The sequence below is a fragment of the Petaurus breviceps genome, unplaced genomic scaffold, assembly GCF_028583685.1.
Source record: "Petaurus breviceps papuanus isolate PSGF00001 unplaced genomic scaffold, PetGlider_PUasm1.0 90407, whole genome shotgun sequence".
Classification (NCBI taxonomy): Eukaryota; Metazoa; Chordata; class Mammalia; order Diprotodontia; family Petauridae; genus Petaurus; species Petaurus breviceps.
The window spans coordinates 277,430-295,830 of NW_027187241.1; the positions used below are offsets into that span (position 1 = coordinate 277,430).

General features: G+C 40.2%; 1 pseudogene; it reads right to left on the bottom strand.

Moving 5' to 3' along the window:
• The window catches only part of LOC138177425 (large ribosomal subunit protein uL11 pseudogene), a 41,609-nt pseudogene extending 23,434 nt beyond the window's left edge, over positions 1–18,175 (bottom strand).
• Between the last annotated feature and the right edge of the window lie 226 nt (positions 18,176–18,401).

Genomic DNA, 18,401 nt, shown 5'->3' on the forward strand with positions numbered 1-18,401 from the left:
TGGAAACAACCCGTCTGGAATAAAGTATTATTAGTATGAGGGAACAAGAGATCAACACTTTCCCTTGAAGCAGTGAAAACAGGGAAAGCAAAGAATCAGAGAAAGGATAGAAGATTGCTAGATGCAGTACAGTTCAGTGGAAATACTACTCACTGGCTCTGGAGCCCAAGGGACCATGTTCAAATCCTACCTTTGAGCCTTTGACACTCCCAATGTTACCCTGAGCAAGTCATGCAAATGACAAATGACAGCAAATACACCCAGGATTTCACTTTCCTCATCTGTAAAATGAAAGGATTGGACTATATGGACTCTGAGGTTCCTTTCAACTATAAAGATGTTATTCTATCAAATTTTCTGGTGTTATTTGAATGCTGTTGCTGTTGTTTGCCCTTTGTTCTTGAAGAGGACCATGACATCAGGGAGCCAGTGGCAAGATATAGATTAGGACAACTGGAGATAGCCCTGGATGGAGTGGGAGACCTAGGCCTTTTAAAGCTAAAATCTTTCCCAGGTCTCAGTTTGACTCAGGCAACGCCCATTCAGTGATGAAGGCTAGGCAAGAAATGAAGCAAAGAATGGCATCTTTTACCTAGGCAAAGGAAAAAAATTCATTCTGGGAGGTAAGACTCTTGGGATTTCTGGCCATAGCAGAAACAATTGCTATTTATACCCACTCTGAGCCATCAGGGCCCAAGCAATGACCAAGTGGGGCTTGACTTGGGGCCTATTGTTAGCCAATCAATGAGAATCAGACTAATTTCAGTCTAATGTATGGTCCTTAAGAAAGAAATCTAACTCATATCTCATGAAGTTTCAGTGATAAAAATTTCACTCCTTGGGCAGAGCACCCACAGGTAAGGGTATGATACCATATGTGAACAGAGGAAAGGGAAAGAAAAGAAGAAAGAAAGGAAGGAAGGAAGAAAGGAAGGAAGGAAGGAAGGAAGGAAGGAAGGAAGGAAGAAAGAAAGAAAGAAAGAAAGAAAAGAAGGAAGGAAGGAAGGAAGGAAGAAAGAAAGAAAGGAAGGAAGGAAGGAAGGAAGGGAGAAAGGAAGGAAGGAAGGAAGGAAGGAAGGAAGGAAGGAAGGAAGGAAGGAAGGAAGGAAGGAAGGAAGGAAGGAAGGGAGAAAGAAAGAAAGAAAGAAAGAAAGAAAGAAAGAAAGAAAGAAAGAAAGAAAGAAAGAAAGAAAGAAAAGAAGGAAGAAAGAAAGAAAGGAAGGAAGGAAGGGAGGAAGGAAGGAAGGAGGGAAAGAAGGAAGGAGGGAACAAAGGAGGGAACGAAGGAAGGAAGGAAGAGAAAAAGAAAGAAGGAAAGAAAGGAAAGAAGAAAAAAAGAGGAGAAAGAAAAGAAAGAAAAAGTGCTTACTATGTGCCAAATATTGAGTTAAGTTTGAGGATATAAGTAGAAAAGTAAAACAGTTTCTGTTCAGTTGTGTTTGGTTTTTGGTTTTTTTTTTCACTTTTGGGGTCTATCTGGTGGCACAGTGGATATGGTGCTGGACTGGGAATCAGAAGACCTTAGTTCTAAAACCACTTCAGAAATTACTATCTCTGACCTCCCTAGTTTCCTTTAAGTCTCAACTAAAATCCCACCTTGTAAAGAAAGCCTTCCCCAACCCTTCTGAATCCCAGTGCTTTCCCTCTTTTAATTATTCCCCATTTATCCTACATATGGCTTGTTCTGTACATACTTGTTTACATGTTGCCTTCCCCATTAGATTGTGAGTTCCTTGAGGGCAGGGACTGTCTTTTGCCTCTTTTTGTATTCCTAGGGATTAGCATAGTGCCTGCCATAGTAGGTGTTTAACAAATGCTTATTGAATTGAATTGATTTGGATTTATGACCTTGTGTAAATCTGTGCCTTAGTTTCCTCATCTGTAAGTTGGGGATACTAATGTATCTACTTTCTAAAGTTGTTGTGACTTAACATATTTAAAGTACTTTATAGACCTTTAAATGATATATGAATGCTACCAATTATAATTATTATTATTTTATTGGGGAGGACAACACATATAAGAAGATTTAGCTGTCGGGCAGATGGAAAAAGCTGATGGTCCTTAGGGTACCATAGCAGGGAAGATGGTGAGGTCAAGGAATTCAAGAGGCACAATGGTAGGGAACGTAGACTTGTCCTGAGGTCTGGAAGAAACACAGATGCTTGTCTGTCCTTTGGGCACAGGGGCAGTAAAGATGGCAAAGCCTGGTGGTCCCAATGGAAGAGAAACAATGGTTTAGCTAGTAGCCATAAAAATAAATTTGTGATTTAAATGGAATTGAATTCAAGGAACTGGGTATTGGGGATATAAAATAAGCAAGCAAGTAGTTCCTACCCTCATAGAGCTTATGTTCTAGTGGGTAGTGGGGCTAAGAGGGAGATTGGGAGAGGAGAGGAAGAAGATAAGACCTGCACTCAGAGAAGTAAAGACGAAGTATACACAAAATACTTTCAAGGAGAAAGTCCTGACAAGGGGGGGACCAGGAAAGGCCTTTTTTTAGGAATTACCACTCTAAGTAAGCAACATCTAACCTTCCAACAACCCTGTGATTTCCATTTGAGACCAAGATTCAGATAATTAGGCTTTCATGTTTTTGTCATAACTTCCTGACCATGCCCTGGAAAGGGCCAACATTTACTTTACATCAATCAATAAAAATTTATTAAGTGCCAGGCACTGTGCTAAGCACTGGGCATACAAAAGAGGCAAAAGACAGTCCCTGCCCTCAAGAAGCTTACAATCTAATTGATATGTCTCAGAACACCTTGCACATGGCTGGTGGAGATGAATGTTTGTGGAACGAATGAATGAATATCATTTTGTAGGTCACATCTATCTCCTGTGACATTTTGTATCATAAAGAAAAATGGTCAAAATATCTCTATATATACTTAAGCTCTCTCTCTCTGTCTCTCACTCTCTCACTCTCTGTGATTTTCTAAGTCGATGTGTGCCCCACAGGGTTTCTTATGTGTGGGGGTTATCAGCTGCTATCTTTACTAGAGTGTGAGGCCACTGCTTTAAAAGTCCTAGTCAATGAAGTTCAATTTAACAAATTCTTAAGTATCTATTAATGTGCAATGTATTCTGCTAGATGCTGAGGAATCAAAGAAAAAAAAGTGACTCCTGTCTTTATTCTACTTAGGTATGAAGGAGAGGTATCAGTTCTACATGTGTACATAGTATGTATATACTGTAATGGGAACAAAGAAGAGATCCATACAGTGAATTTGAAGACTATTCAAGGAAGGAGGGAATTCTTTCATTGCTTGAGGGAGAGGGTGGGTGCAGTATAAGGAAAGGATATATGGAGAATGTGGTGCCAGGGCCAAGCTGTGAAGGATTCCCAAAGACAGAGGTGAGGAGGGCCCACAGTCCTTTCATAAGGTATAGATGCAGGGTGGAAAAGGCATGCCGAGTTGGGGAAATAGCGAGGAGTCCACTTTGGCTAAAGCTTAGATTTTAGAATGCATGAAGGGTAAAACATGTGAAATAAGGACAGGCAATAGGTGGGAACTGGAATGTAGAAGGTCTTAGTACCTTCTCTAGAAGGTCTTATCTTACTTCACAGAACAAATCCCCTTAATAAAAGGATTTGTTCTGTAAAACTTGGATTCAGCCTAAAGGCTGCACCCAAGGACCTAGAGGGCCATATGTAGCCTCGAGGTCCCAGGTTCCCCATCCCTGGGCTAGAGCAATAGTTCTTTGCTATTTTTGGGTTATGGAATCATTTGTCAGTCTGGTGAAATCTATGGCCTTCTCAGACTTATGTCTATAAATGTGCAAAATAAAAATACACAGGGGAGGGGGAGGGGTGGCGAGGTGGTGCAGTGAATAGAGCACCAGCCCTGGAGTCAGCAGGACCTGAGTTCAAATCCAGCCTCAGACACTTAACACAAAACTAGCCATGTGACCTTGGGCAAGTCACTTAACCCCAATTGCCCTATCTTCCTCCCTCCAAAAAAGCAAAAAGAAAAATCTTTTAAAAAAATACATAGGGGGACAGCTAGGTGGTATAATGGATAGAGCATTGGTCCTGAAGTCAGGAGGACCTGAGTTCAAATATGACCCCTGACACTTACTAGATGTGTGGTCCTGGGCAAGTCATTTAATCCAAGGTCATGGACTCCATGAAATCTATCTTTAGACTCCTTGGACCATGCATTGGTCCTCAGGTTAAGAAGCTCTGCCCTAAAGACAATAGGAAGGAGCTGACGGTTATGGAGCAGAGGAGTGACATGGACAGGTCTGTGTCTTGGAAGAGTTATATTGGGAGAAATGAAAAGGATAGATTAGAAAAAAGAAATAGCGAAGGCATGGAAACCAATGAGGAGGTTATTACAATAGCCCAGGCATGCGTTGATGACAGCACCATTGGGTGCATGAAGGATAGAATGGTTAGATATGGGGTGTGTGTGGAGGTAGAAACAATATGGGGCAACTGATTGGATACAGGGAATGGGGGACAGGGAAGAAGACACTATTGTTTTGCAGAGGCAAGAGCAAGGGGACCAGGAAGAAAATGTGAAGCAAGTGTTATAGTTCTTGTTTTCACTGGATACATTGATGCTTATGTTACTTCTTACATTCCCCCAAACTAGTGCCACCTTGGTTTACACTAGTGTGACAGAACCTGGAAAAGGATAGGATAGAATGGTCTTATGAGCTGGCTACAGGGTCAAGTGGAGGAATTCTATTCTAAAGTGGGGGTGATGTCACATGAATAGTCATCGGGACACATAGGAATGTTGTAGTGGATAGAGCTTGGAACTTGTATTCAGGAAAAACTGAGTTTGAATCCTGCATCAGACATTTAATAGCTTTGTGACCCTGGGCAAGTCATTTAACCTCTTGTGTGCCTTGGTTATCTCATCTGTAATTGAAAAATTATAATAGTACCTACCACTCAAGGCTGTTGTGAGGACTGAATGATATAACATATATAAGGCACTATATGAGAGCTAGCTATTGCAATTCTATAATTGTACAATTATTCATATAAGTTAGAGAAGGTAGGAGGATGGAAATACCTAAGTGAGATAATGTCCATGAATCCTCAAAGTAATTATGGTCCCGGTTGCTGAGAGTCATCCAAGTTACTCTGTAAAGGACAGAAACAGTAAAAATAGAGTAGTCAGCTGGTGTTTAATTCTCCCAAATGGAACCATTGCCTGAGTTGTCTCGCTTTTATTTTTGTAAGATATGCATATATATGGAAATGTATGTGTGTGTATATATTATGTGTATATATATATACACATACATATACATATAGAGAGAGACAGACAGAGAGGGAACACACACACAAAGACAGAGAGACAGAGAGAGGGACAGAGAAGGAGACAGAAACAGAGAGAATAACAGACAGACAGAGAAAGAATACACAGAGAGACAGAAAAACAGAGAAAGACAGAGAGCACAAGCCCATGCACACACACACACACACACACACACACACACACACACACACACACACAGAAATATGGTATCTGGTGGCACAGTGAGCTTGGAGTCAGGAAGACTCCTCTTCCTTAGTTCAATTCTGACCTCAGATACTTCTTAGCTGCATGACCCTAGGCAAGTCACTGAACCCTGTTTATCTCAGTTTCCTCATCTGTAAAATGAGCTGGAGAAAGAAATGGCAAACCACTTCAGAATCTTTGCCAAGAAAACTCCAAATGGGGTCGCACAGTTGGACACGACTGAAATGACTGATCATATGGAAATACATATACACATATGTATGTAGAAAGAAATACATCATATATATACATACACATATAATGTATATATGTACACAGTAGAAGCAGTGTTACATAGCAGATGAGAAGCTGCCATCAAATCCTGCCTCTGGCATCTACAGACCTTATGACTTTAAGCAAGTAAATCATTAAATTTGTGTCCCAGGCATCTTTCTAACGCTATAATTTGCAAAGTACTTGCCAATTTGCATTGGTAGAGGGTATTTCCTCACTAGGAAGTTATGTATAGTAATGAAGTCAGAGGGATTTATGTGCATATTTAGAAAATACGAATACATGTGTATATTAAGTATATATACACATGTATATTAAGTATATAACACATGTATGTCAACTATGTTTGTATAAGTATATATGCACACACATATATACATATATATGAAATTTATTATAGACAAATATATAACCCTGATTGGCAGGGAGCTGATGCGAAGTTAAGTCTCTAGAATAACAGCATTAGTGGTTTGTGCTTCTATGAGGTATGAGACGGAGAAAATTACAATCAATCTGGTCAGAGGAGACTACGCAAGTGAGAAACAGCACCCCAGATTCACACAGCTGTTCAAAAGCACTTAACCCATTTTGCTTTCAAGAACAAACTCCCCAAATAGAACCATTTCCCTGACTTGCCTTTTGGGAGGGGGCTAGTTAATAATTACTTAAAAGCTACATATGTAATCTGTTTTGAGTAGCTAGAGCATTCATTTCTCCTTTCAGCTGCTAACTTGTCTGGGTTTCCTATGGCACGGTTGTTTTAACTTTTAATAGCTGGTGTGCAACATGCCTGACGCCAAAGCCCTTTCTTCTGGAAAGTTGAATGCTACAGGGGCTCAGTCTATTTATAATATTCAAAGGAGACCTTCAAGGGCCATCCACAAATCACATCTCGACAGGAATGACAGAAGTATAAAGGGCTGTTTATGTACAGTGATTTAACCCAGAATAAGTCCTGGGGGAGGTAGACATGGGTGATGGGAGGTTAGCTTAGCTGGCTTCTTGGCCAGCAATTAATGACAGGCTACACCTGGTGGTTGTTAAAAAAAGAAACCAGCAAAGAGAGGGATAGGGAGAAGGAGATGGAGAGAGACTAAAAGGAGAAGAGAGAAAGGATGCAGAAACACAGATTTCAGGAGACAGAGAAAAAAAGAGGAAAAAAGCAGGGAAAGGAGAGAGAAAAGAAGAGGGAAAGAAGGGAGATAGGAAAGAAGGAAGGAGGAAGGAAGAGAAGGATGGAAGGAGAAAGGGAGGGAGGAAGGGGAGAAGGGATGAAGGAAAGTCATGAATGAAAAAGCAGAACCAGTATCCCTTGTTCTTTTTTTTTTAATGTTTTGTTCAAAAAATTGTATTTTCAGAACAGAAATGCATAAGCGTATTCATGCAACCATTTGAAAAATGCTTTTGTTAGTATTTTCAGTGTAACTTGGATCAGGTACATGGGTCTTCAGATGATGTTAAGTATAAGTTAATTGGCAGAGGCTGAACCACAAAATCCTGGACTGTCTCTAGCACTGGAGTTTTTATTTCAGCTTGTCAAGTAAACGTGTTGGGAAGATGCTAATTAAATCAGAACAGATGGCTGCATTTAGCTGAGATATTAATTCTTAGATATTTAATTGAAACATTTGTCTGTTGTAAGCAGAGGGTGTGATTTTACTGTATTGATTGGCAAGACAGCATCAATTCTATCAAAGATAATTAGAAAGTCTGATCCAAATTCCTTGCATAGCTTTTAGGCCCTGGAGAAGAGGAAGGGTTGGTTGGATCTCATCAAAAGCTTCCTTTACTATGATAGTCAGGGGGTCAGAGTTGAAAGAGATCTTAGACATCTCAGAATCTGACTCCTTTATTATCCAGCTGAGACCAAGAGAGATTGCCTACTGTCTCAGAGGGAGAAGTTGATCCCAGAGCATGTTTCCAAAACCAGTGTTTTCCCACTTTATATCCGTTTGTCCTGTCACAATTGTTCCATAATGCCTGAAGTGTTCTAAGGGAGCTCTCTAGGCCTTGGAGATAACTTAGTCAAACCTCTTAATTTTACAGATGAGAAACTGAGACCCAGAGAAGGAAACTGACTTGTCTGAGATCACATAGCTAATAAGTCTCAGAGTTGAGATTTGAACTCAGGCCCCTGACTTCAAATCCACTGCTTTTTCTACTACATCACCTAACAAAGAGACAGCACAGTCTGGAGGAAACAGGATCAGATGGGAGTCATGACTCGGATTCTTGTCTTGGCTCTACCACTAAGTAGTGACCAAGGCACCCAATGTCTCCAGGCCTCTGTCTCCTCATCTGTAAGTGACCTGATATTCATCAGGATGATTGGAGATGACCCAGGATGCAATGGGATAGAGCCCTAGAAGTGGTATTGGTGGATCAAAGGGTATGCACACTTTTATAGCCCTTTGGGCATAGTTCCAAATTGCTCTCCAGAATGATTGGATCAGTTCACAACTCCACCAATAATACATTAGTGTTCCAATTTTCCCACAACTTCTCCTGCATTTACCATTTTTCCATTTTGTCATATTACTCAATCTGACAGGTGAGATGTGGTACCCAAGAGTTGTTTTGATTTGTATTTCTCTAATCAATAGTGCCTCCTTTGTCTTGGGATCAATCATACAATTTAAGTGAAAGTTACTAATAAGTCATTATAACTTCACCTAAATTGCATGATTGATCCCAAGACAAAGGTAGTATTATTGATTAGAGGAATGCAAATCAAGAACTATATACTATACTATACTATGCTATGCTATCCTATCCTATCCTGTACTATACTATACTATACTATACAATACCATTACTATTACTATACTATACTGTAAATAAAATGATTGCTCCAGCCAACCCACAAATTTCTGGTGATATTTTTTCTTTTTAGAAGGAATTGGGGTTAAGTGACTTGCCCAAGGTCACACAGCTAGTTTTTGTGTTAAGTGTCTGAAGTCGTATTTGAACTCAGGTCCTCTTGACTCCAAGGCTGATGCTCTATTCACTTTGCCACCTAGCCACCCTATAACCCACAAATTTCTAACAGGTAAATAGCTAAACCACCCAGCTCAGGTGTGCATATATATATATATATATATATACATACATACACACATACACACGCACACATATATATACATATGTATATATAATGTATATATGTGTATACACACACACACACACACACACATATATATATATATATATATAATAACCTATGAGTCCCCAGCCTATTGGAAAGCAGGTTGTGTCTCTGAGTTTAGCATGGTACATGTAGTGAAAAAAAGATATATTTATTTTAGACTTGGGTGAAGCAGGTTCAAATGAAGGCTCTGCCATTTATTACTTATATCACTTCTAGGCCTGTTTCTTCATCTAAAAATAAGAAAGTTAATTAAACTAGAAACTTACATTTTCCTAGTCAAATCCCCTTCTCCTAAGTACCCCCCCACCAAAAAACCCCCAATTATTGTGCCTTTCCTGTGACATTCCCTTCTATTTACATCTATCTTTTATTCACATCGTTTGCATGCAGTCTCTCCCATCAGAAAGTAAGCTCCTTGAGGGCAGGGACTATGTTTTTGTCTTTCTTTGTATTCCTGACACTTAGCACAATGTCTGACACAAAGTGGGTATTTACTAAATGCTTGATGATGATGATGATGATGAAGATGACGACAACGGCGATGACAACTCGATGATTTACTGGGTCAGTCAACAAGTTAATAATTGAATACAGTAAGTACTTAGTATTCCCAGGCGCTGTGCTAAGCACGTCCAGCAGCAAATCCTCTGGTTTTGCAAAGGTCCATGCATGCCTGCAGCAGAATTTTCAAAAACAGAGCTGTGTAGAATAACAACATACTCAAATACTTTCTTATGAATTTTGTTGTTGCTATTTTATAAAGCTGAGAAAATGCGAGAATCAAGAGACCTTGGGTTAACTGTTACTATCCCCACAGATTGGTGAAGTTATGAGAAGAATAAGTTAAATCTGTTTCTTCATCTGTAAAATGATTAAAATTCCAGTGCTTTGCTTACCTTGAAGACAAACAAAATAATATTCTTTATTCTCCCTTCCCCATCTTCCCCTCCTACCTCTTATTATATGGCAAGTGCAGGCATAAACAGTCCCCTGGAATCGACCTCCTTAACACCCCACCTGTCCTAGTGAATCAGGTCTGTTCCCAGCCACAGCACCCATGAGTACCAGGGGACAGCTTGGTCTTCTTGGTTCCTTATCATTTTCAGAGGGTGTTGTTGTTGCACATAATCAAATAGAATGCAACTCCATTCTCTTCCTGGCTGCCATCCAGTAAGCCTCTTTAACTGCAGGATGGGGGAACCCAGGCTTAATAGCAATTCACATGAAAAAGATAGTAATTTTAGTCTCCTGCAAAGTCTACATTAACCAAAAGGGTAATATAAATGCTAAAAAAATTGTTAATACCATCTTCGACTGCATTAATAGCATCCAGAATGAAGGAGGGAATAGTTCCATTGTATTTGCTATGCTTGCCACATCTGCTGTGTTTAAACATACTGTGTTTAATTTTGAATACCATGATGTAGTTAGAGGTTCTTAATGGACTGGAGAGAAGTACAGCCATGGGGTCTAAAGTCCTTCTTCCAAAATATACCATCAGTCTAGACATGGACAAAATCATCTCTTAGTAACACAGATAACTTTTAGACTGTAAGTGACAGACTAATTGTCAATCTGCATCAGTGGAGGACATTTCCACCCTTGGGAGATGCCCACATCAGGAAAATTACAGGTTCAGAATGAAGCCCACTATTATCACCACCACACACACACAAATACAAATTGTGGAACGTCACCAAGAGGGCTCAGCGTCTCGAAAACATGTCAATTTAGAAGCCAGGAATGTTGGGGGTAGCATAGCATCTCTACCTTTTGAAGTGAGAGTAGGCATATTATATTCTCCCAGGAATACCATTTGGAGACTAAATATTGAATAAATAGATCATAGGTCTTAACATGGGGCATACAACATAGGTCATGACACATACTGGTAGTATGTGTTATGTTCTAAATGAGACTGTGTTTATCAAGTATCTCACAGATTACAGGAATAGTTCACTATTGTGATGACTTGAGGACAAGCATGATTTTTTCCTTATAATCAATGTCAAAGCTCTTCTTCTTTAACATACAACTAAATCTAATGAATGGGTGAGTCTAAAACCTGGAACATCTATTCCAGTTTTGTCAGAGCATTCTCTCCATTCCATCATCACTGAGCTCCTCCACAGAACCATCCAATAGCTTAGGGTATGGACAGATCATGAAGAGTAAGAAGAGAATGATTATAAATATTTGGAAGCTAAAGGTGATTGGAAAAAACAAATGGAGCTTTCAAGCTTCCAGAAGCTTGATTCCTATCCCCATCCCTACACGGCAGATTTTTATAAAAAGAACCCAAGATCTCCTTTGTAGCTTTGTATTGACATTGCAAATATACTGGAAAAAGTTAAGTAAATATTAAAATATTATTTCTGGTCAAGTCTTTTCAAACAAGGCTGTGAAAAATGCCCTTTTATCCATCATCCTCTATTTTCATTGTCATGACTGCTATTTGAGTTTACAATTGCACCATTGGAAAGGTCCGGTTTTAGGAATGAGATTGCCAGGTAGTAAAAAGCAAAGGAATGAGATTCCTGCAAGAACCAATCTCCTCTCACGGAGTATCAGATCATCATCTGGGCCCTGATTTAGACCTGTCACCATCATTCATGAGATTGGCAGTCAGGATGACTGCAAAGGCTCTCCAAATTCTTTTCTCTTGTGCAATATTTTAGCTTCAGGGATGACACCGAGGCAAGAAGATTTGTTAGCTAGCAGCCAATTTGTTTAACTAGTCCATCTGCTGGAAGAGGGCAGTGAAATTGGTTGTGTAAGAAGGAAAGAAAAACAAAAGAAAGGCATAATGTTAATGGGATATAAGATCTTCTCTGTCCATTAATAGGCCTCATGTGGAGTCCATTAAGGGAAGTTTGATTAGGGGAGGCTTGTTTTTCAGGAAGACTCACACCTTTTGTTACTTTGTAAATAGGCAGTGGATCACAAGGACTGTGATGCCCTCTGGCCCTGAAGAAGTATATATATATATATATATATATATATATATATATATATATATATATTCTGAGGTTTGCTTTGGGGTTCACTCATTGAAAGTGTTCTTGTGATTTGACCAGAGGAGACTCTGGGTAGCCGTTAAAGAGCCCCTTGGCTTTGAAAAACGCAGATGTTGGTGCTTCTCACTCTGATAACTATGTATGTATTGCCTTGGTCAGACAAGGATCTTGTCTGTTGGATCTATCTGTTGATCTGTGCTAATTTCTCAGACAGAAGCCCTGTCTGTTGGTCTTTATTTTTCTGCTTGTGTTTTCTCTATTTTTTGGTTTGGATTTTGTCTGACGTTCAGGGTGCTGATTTTCCCCCTGAACTGATGAATGTAATTAAAAGAAGATTGTTGACACATTTTTGAGAATTCTTTCCTAGTAAAGCAGATAAAAGAACTTCCACTATCGGCCATACTGGGTATGTCAGTGTAGTTGCTGCTACAAAAGGGTAGAAGGACCATAAATTTGGAATGGGGAGCTGGAAGGGATCTTAGAGGTAGTAGAGTCCCACTACCTCATTTTACAGAGGAAGAAATTGAGGCAAATGGAGAGTGACTTGACCAGGGTCACATTACTATGTGTTTGAGAGAGGATTTGAACTTAGATCTTCTGAGTAATAACATTTATATAGCACTTACCATATGCCAGACACTGTGTTAAGGTCTTTAAAATTATCTATTTTGATCCTTGCAACAACCTACTGAGGTGGGTGCTATTACTATCCCTATTTTAAAGATGATGAAACTGAAGGTTTCAAATGAAGGTTAATTGACTTGCTGAGGGTCTTACAGTAGTGTGTCTGAGGCAAAATTTGAACCTAGGTCTTTGGACTCCAAATCCATTATTCTCCACCATAACATGAAGAAGTTTTAGTTGGTAAAAAGAGAGCCTAGAAAAGGGATATTTAAACTCTTTTTATGTCATGGATGCCCTTTGGTAGTCTGGTAAAGTCTATGTGCCCTTTCTCAGAATGGTGGTATTAAATGCATAAAATAAATAATTACCAAGGAAGCCAAATATATTGAAATCAGTATAAAGTATTAAAATAAAACAAGTTCACAGGTTAAGAACACTTGTCTATGATCACAGATCTAGAAGGAACTTTCAAGATCATATAATATAGCCTAATCAGTTGAGGCCCAAAGGGGTGATTTGCCCAATGTCCTACAAGTAGTAAGTGATGAAGCCAGGATTTGAACTAACAACCTCTGACTTGGGAGTCAATGTTCTTTCCAGTGCATCATGTTGCATCTGGGTGGATTCATACTCCCTCAGAATCAAGGAAGGGGAATTAGAACTCCCATGGAAATAGAGGTGGTGAATGTTTCTCCCTAAATTGAAGCATTGGGCATGTTTTATCTAGCTCCTGTGATAGAGATTCTAGTGACTGATCAGATTACAGAGCAGGTTTGTTCACTTTCTTTGGAAAATGGACATTGTACAGTCGGGCAGTTAATGATTGGCATTGGTTTATTCATGCTGGGAAATGTGGAGGTATGTGAAAATTCTGTGAGGTATTTAATGTTATAGTGTGATAAAAGGAAGCCACATGTCACAAAAAACCCCAAACTCTCAGCTAGGGCAGGAGACAGGGGTTCAAATCCTTGGCTCTGTCACTAACCTGTGTGCAGCTTTGTGAAGGCCCTGGGGATAGAATGAGAGAGACACAAGATCCTGTCCTCTTGGAGCTTACAATCTAATGGAAAGGACAAGTACAGAAATAACTGTTATAAGAGAAAGTAAGATAAACTCAAAGGAGAAATCCAAGGAAAATGCAGCAATAAATTTGAAGATGAATAGAGAAGTAGAGGGAGACTTATATGAACTGATGCAGTGTGAAATGACCAGAACCAGGATGAGTACAATAGATATAATAACTGTTACAGTGAAAATGGAAAGAATAATAACAACAAAACAATTAATACTGTGAGTTGTAATGATCAGATATGAACATGCCTGCCTCCTGTTGCAGGAGTGGGGACTATGGAAATGGTACGCTGTATTTAAAATCTTACTTGTTTGACTTAATGTTGCTATCCATTCCCCTTCCCTTCTTACACTTGATTATACCAAATGAGTCTCTGGTATGGGGAACAGGAAGCATATATTTTGAAACATAAGTGAAATAAAGACAGAAAGTATCAAAAACAAATTATACATACATATATATATATATATTTAAAGAAATTTGAGGATGAAGACATAAATTTCACCTAAGCTTGATAGAGGAGGCAATACCTGAGTTGAGCCCTAAAGAGTGGGTGGGAGTTCAACAAATAAAAATGATTGATGAATCTATACCTTTAATGGTATATGTAAAGGCCCAGAGATGGAAGAGGCAGGACAAGAATTTGAGTTAGAGGGGCGGCCAGGTGGCTCAGTGAGTAAGAGCACCGGCTCCAGTGTCGAGATGACCTGGAGATCAAATCCCGGGCTCGGATACTCAGCACCACCCCCAGAAATAACTGGCAATGTAACCTCAAGCAAGTTACTTAACCCCGATTGCTTAAAAAAAAAAGAATTTGATTTAGAGATACCTTACTTTAGTTGGAGTATAAAATATATTTTTGTTGTTTTCCAGTCACGTCCAACTCTTCATGAACCCATTTGGGGTTTTCATGGCAATGAATGATACTATAGTAATTTGCCATTTTCTTCTCTATCTCATTTTACAGATGAAGAAACTGAGGCAAACAGGTTTAAGTGACTTACCCAGAGTCACACAGCTAGTAAATGTCTGAGGTCAGATATGAATTTAGGTCTTCTTGACTCCAGGCTTGGTTCTTTATCCACTGAGCCTCCTAGCTGCCCTACAAAATATATTATGGGAAGTAAATAGCTTGAGATGTGGTGGGAATGAGATAATAGAAGGCTTTGAATGTGTATTTTGTGCAGTGTCCTCTGCTAGGCACTAAAGATACAAAGAAGAAAAATATCATGGCCTTTATTATCAAGAAACTTCTTATCTGATGGTGGGAAAGTCATTTGCACATATAACTAAGAAAAGTTACATTTATTGTTGAGCAGAGTCCAACTCTTTGTGGCTCCATTTGGGGTTTTCTTGGCAAAGGTAATGGAGTAATTTGCCATTTTCTTCTCTATCTCATTTTACAGATGAGGAAACTGAGGCAAACAGGGTTAAGTGACTTGCCCAGGGTCACACAGCTGTTAAGTGTCTGAGGCCAGATTTGAATGCAGGAAGATGAGTCCTCATGACCCCAGGCACTCTATCCACTGTGCCACCTAACTTCCCCCTATAAAGGAATGTTTAATGAAATCTATAGGGCAAATAGGAGACCACAGATTGTAGAAAGGTAATATCTGAACAAGGTCTTGAAGAAGCAGAAAGATTTCATTAGCATCAATGAGGAGACAGTATGTTCTTGGTGTTGGAGACAGATTGTGTGAACACACAGGTTACAGAGAATTGGACAATATTGGGGGACAGAGTAGTGCAAAATAAGATTGGAAAGGAAGAGTGGGTTCATTCTGTAGAGACCAGGGATCCACTCCAGCAACCCTGGGTTTTGTACCCCGGACAGTGGGAGATATTCAATACTTTTGACAAGAGAAATGAGTGAGGTCAAACCTGAGTCTTACAAAATATAAAGGAAATGTCTGGTAACTCTTTTTGTAATGTGGATGATTTCTCCCTAATTTGTAAGCTTGAATTTTAGTCACATGTCATTTAGTTGACTTATATGCATGTGTGTGTATACACGCACACACATATAAGTAATGGCAAGTGGGGGTATGGAAAGGTGGGATTGTTCACTGGGGGCCCAATCCTTGGCATGTCCAGTGTTTAATGCCTGCTGCATACTCATGTGGAGTATTGGTGAATCTGCTTTGGGGAATAAATAATGGGTGTTTTTGATTCGTATCACAGAGCATACATAAGTATTTTGTGACTGTGCCCTGCTGTTTACTGTGCTGTGCTGTATGATGAACTGGAAATGAGTGCACTAACAAAAGCCACAGACAGGTGATGTATCTATTTTTTCCCCTGGTGGTGAGAGAGAAAGAAATGCTCAAAGTGTCCATGTGGCTAGAGGAGCAGCAGAAGCAGCTGGCAGTGACCTTATCTCCCCCCTGGGCCAGTGTGTGCCTGTGAACGCTTGCCACTGATGTTTTGTTTGCGTCTTGCTTTCCTCAGGTGAAAGAGTGTTGAAGATGGAGCAGACCAGGCAAAGACCTTTTGAGTTTTAAAAGAGGAGGAGAATCTTCGGAGATGCCTGTTGCTGCTAGGGTGGAGCTGGTGAGTAGCTGGCCCTGAGGGCTGGCTTGCAAGACCCAGATCAGCCATGAGCCAACTCAGCAGGCAGGTTGGATGAGAAGCCAGCAAGCACAGCTGCTGTGTGACCCGCTTGACACAGCTCAGCAGTGGATCGACCCAGCAGCCAAGATGAACTATCCTGCCATCCAGGGAGCAATTTATTCATCTTCTTCTGCACCTAGAAGTGAATTGGGTGAGGGGGGATGCTCCCTTTAAGGGAGTCTGCTCCAGTTTAGGGGGAATAGTTTTGACCTGAGATTTTTAAAATATATATTCTCAGTAAATATTGCTTTATAAAAGCTAATTGTAGAGTTGGGTTGGTTAGGTGGCTCAGTGAATAGAGCACCAGCCCTGGAGTCAGGAGGACTTGAGTTCAAATCCAGCCTCAGACACTTAACACAAAAACTAGCTTGTGACCTTGGGCAAATCACTTAACCCCAATTGCCCTCCAACAAAAAAAAAAAGCAAAAAAAAAGGTAATTGTGGGACTGATTCATAAACTGTTGGTTATAAATTATATTAATGAGAGATCAATGGGTCAAAATGATCTTGGGTCAAATAATCACTGGTGATTAATATTGGGGAGAAGATGTCAAATGAGGGCTTGATAGCAGGAGGTTCCAATTTGGAAGGCAAAATGTAGCCTTGCTCTTGGGACTGGGCCTGATAGTCCTAGTGAGGGCTGAGAGAATGAGAACTGGAGCCTCTATGAGCTTCTTACATTTACCCCTTCTCTCCTTGTAGTTATTTCAAGAACAGAGACTCTAACACTTCATTCCTATCTTACCATTGTGCCTAGGTGTCAATGCTCAGCCCTCTATAGATGATCAATAAAAGATAAAACCTAGAATTTCAGAGTTGGATTATCTAATCTGGCTGCAGAATGGTATAATAGATAAAAGGGAGCTCGGGGGACTACACCTGGATTCAGGAAGGCCTCAATTCAAATTCTGTCTCAAATGCTAATCCCTAGTCTCAGATACTAGGCCCTAGTGACTAAGGCCTAGTCAACAGTTAATAAACAGTTATTAAGCCCCTCCTAAATTCCAGGCACCTGTGCTAAACTGGGAATACACAAAAGAAAAAGAGAGTCCCTGCCCTCAAGGAACCTGCAATCTAATAGGGGAAGACAACACAAAAAAGGAAACTTGAAAAAGGGAAGGGGTGGGCCACTAGATAGGACATGAGGCATGATGCTCCTAGAGTAAGAACTAACCAGAGCAGCTGATGGGAAGTGAAATTAAGCTGGGAAAGTCAGTCATTCAGTTGTGTCCAACTCTCCATGATCCCATTTGGGGCTCTCTTGGCAAAGATACTGGAGTGGTTTGCCATTTCCTTCTCTAGTTAATTTTATGTATGAGAAAACTGAAGCAAACAGGGTGAAGTGACTTACTCAGGATCACACACTAGTATGTGTCTGAGGCCAGATTTGAACTCAGGAAGATGTGTTTTCCTGACTCCAGGCATGGCACTATATCTACTGTGTCACCTACCGGTAGCTGCCCTCAAGCCCCTTCTCTCCTACTGAACAACTGTGTGACTTTGGGATGCTCATCTCCACTCTCTTGGCCTGAGTTTCCCAATTTGAAAGATTAAAAGGGGTAGATTACATGATCTCTAAGGTCTATTCTCTCTCTAGCATTCTATATATCCATGACCTCTAATGCTCTGTTACATATTTTAAGAAAAAGCAAACGGGGAGGGATTTGGAATTCTTGGATTCCCAGTTCTTCTCTATCTCCATCCCCCACAATGATTATCTTCTAAAAGAGACAATCAATGGTTCTGAAGACCTGTACTAGACAAAGTCCAATCTTATGGCTTTCATCATTACTGGCTCTAAATGATAACACAGCTCTATGTCAAGCAATGCCACTTTCAAGCCCTGGGGTGGGGCTGCCAGCCTCTATACTCACCTGCTCTTAATTTCATCTATTGGCTTCTTCTTGAAACCCCTCAGGGCCACCAGCTGGCTGCCATCTCTCATTCTTCTCTCTCACTACTTGCCAAAGTCCTTATAGCCTCTCTACTTAATTGCCCTTATTCAGACCTATTGGGCCACACCTGAAATTCAATTTCATAACCAAATCTCAGGTTCTTTCTCTGCTTTCAAACCAAGTCCCAAGGCATCCCGTTAAGGATTCCCAAGGTCTATAATCAACCATTGTATCTCTTTCCTCATACCTGCACTCACATCTCAGGCTGACTTCACG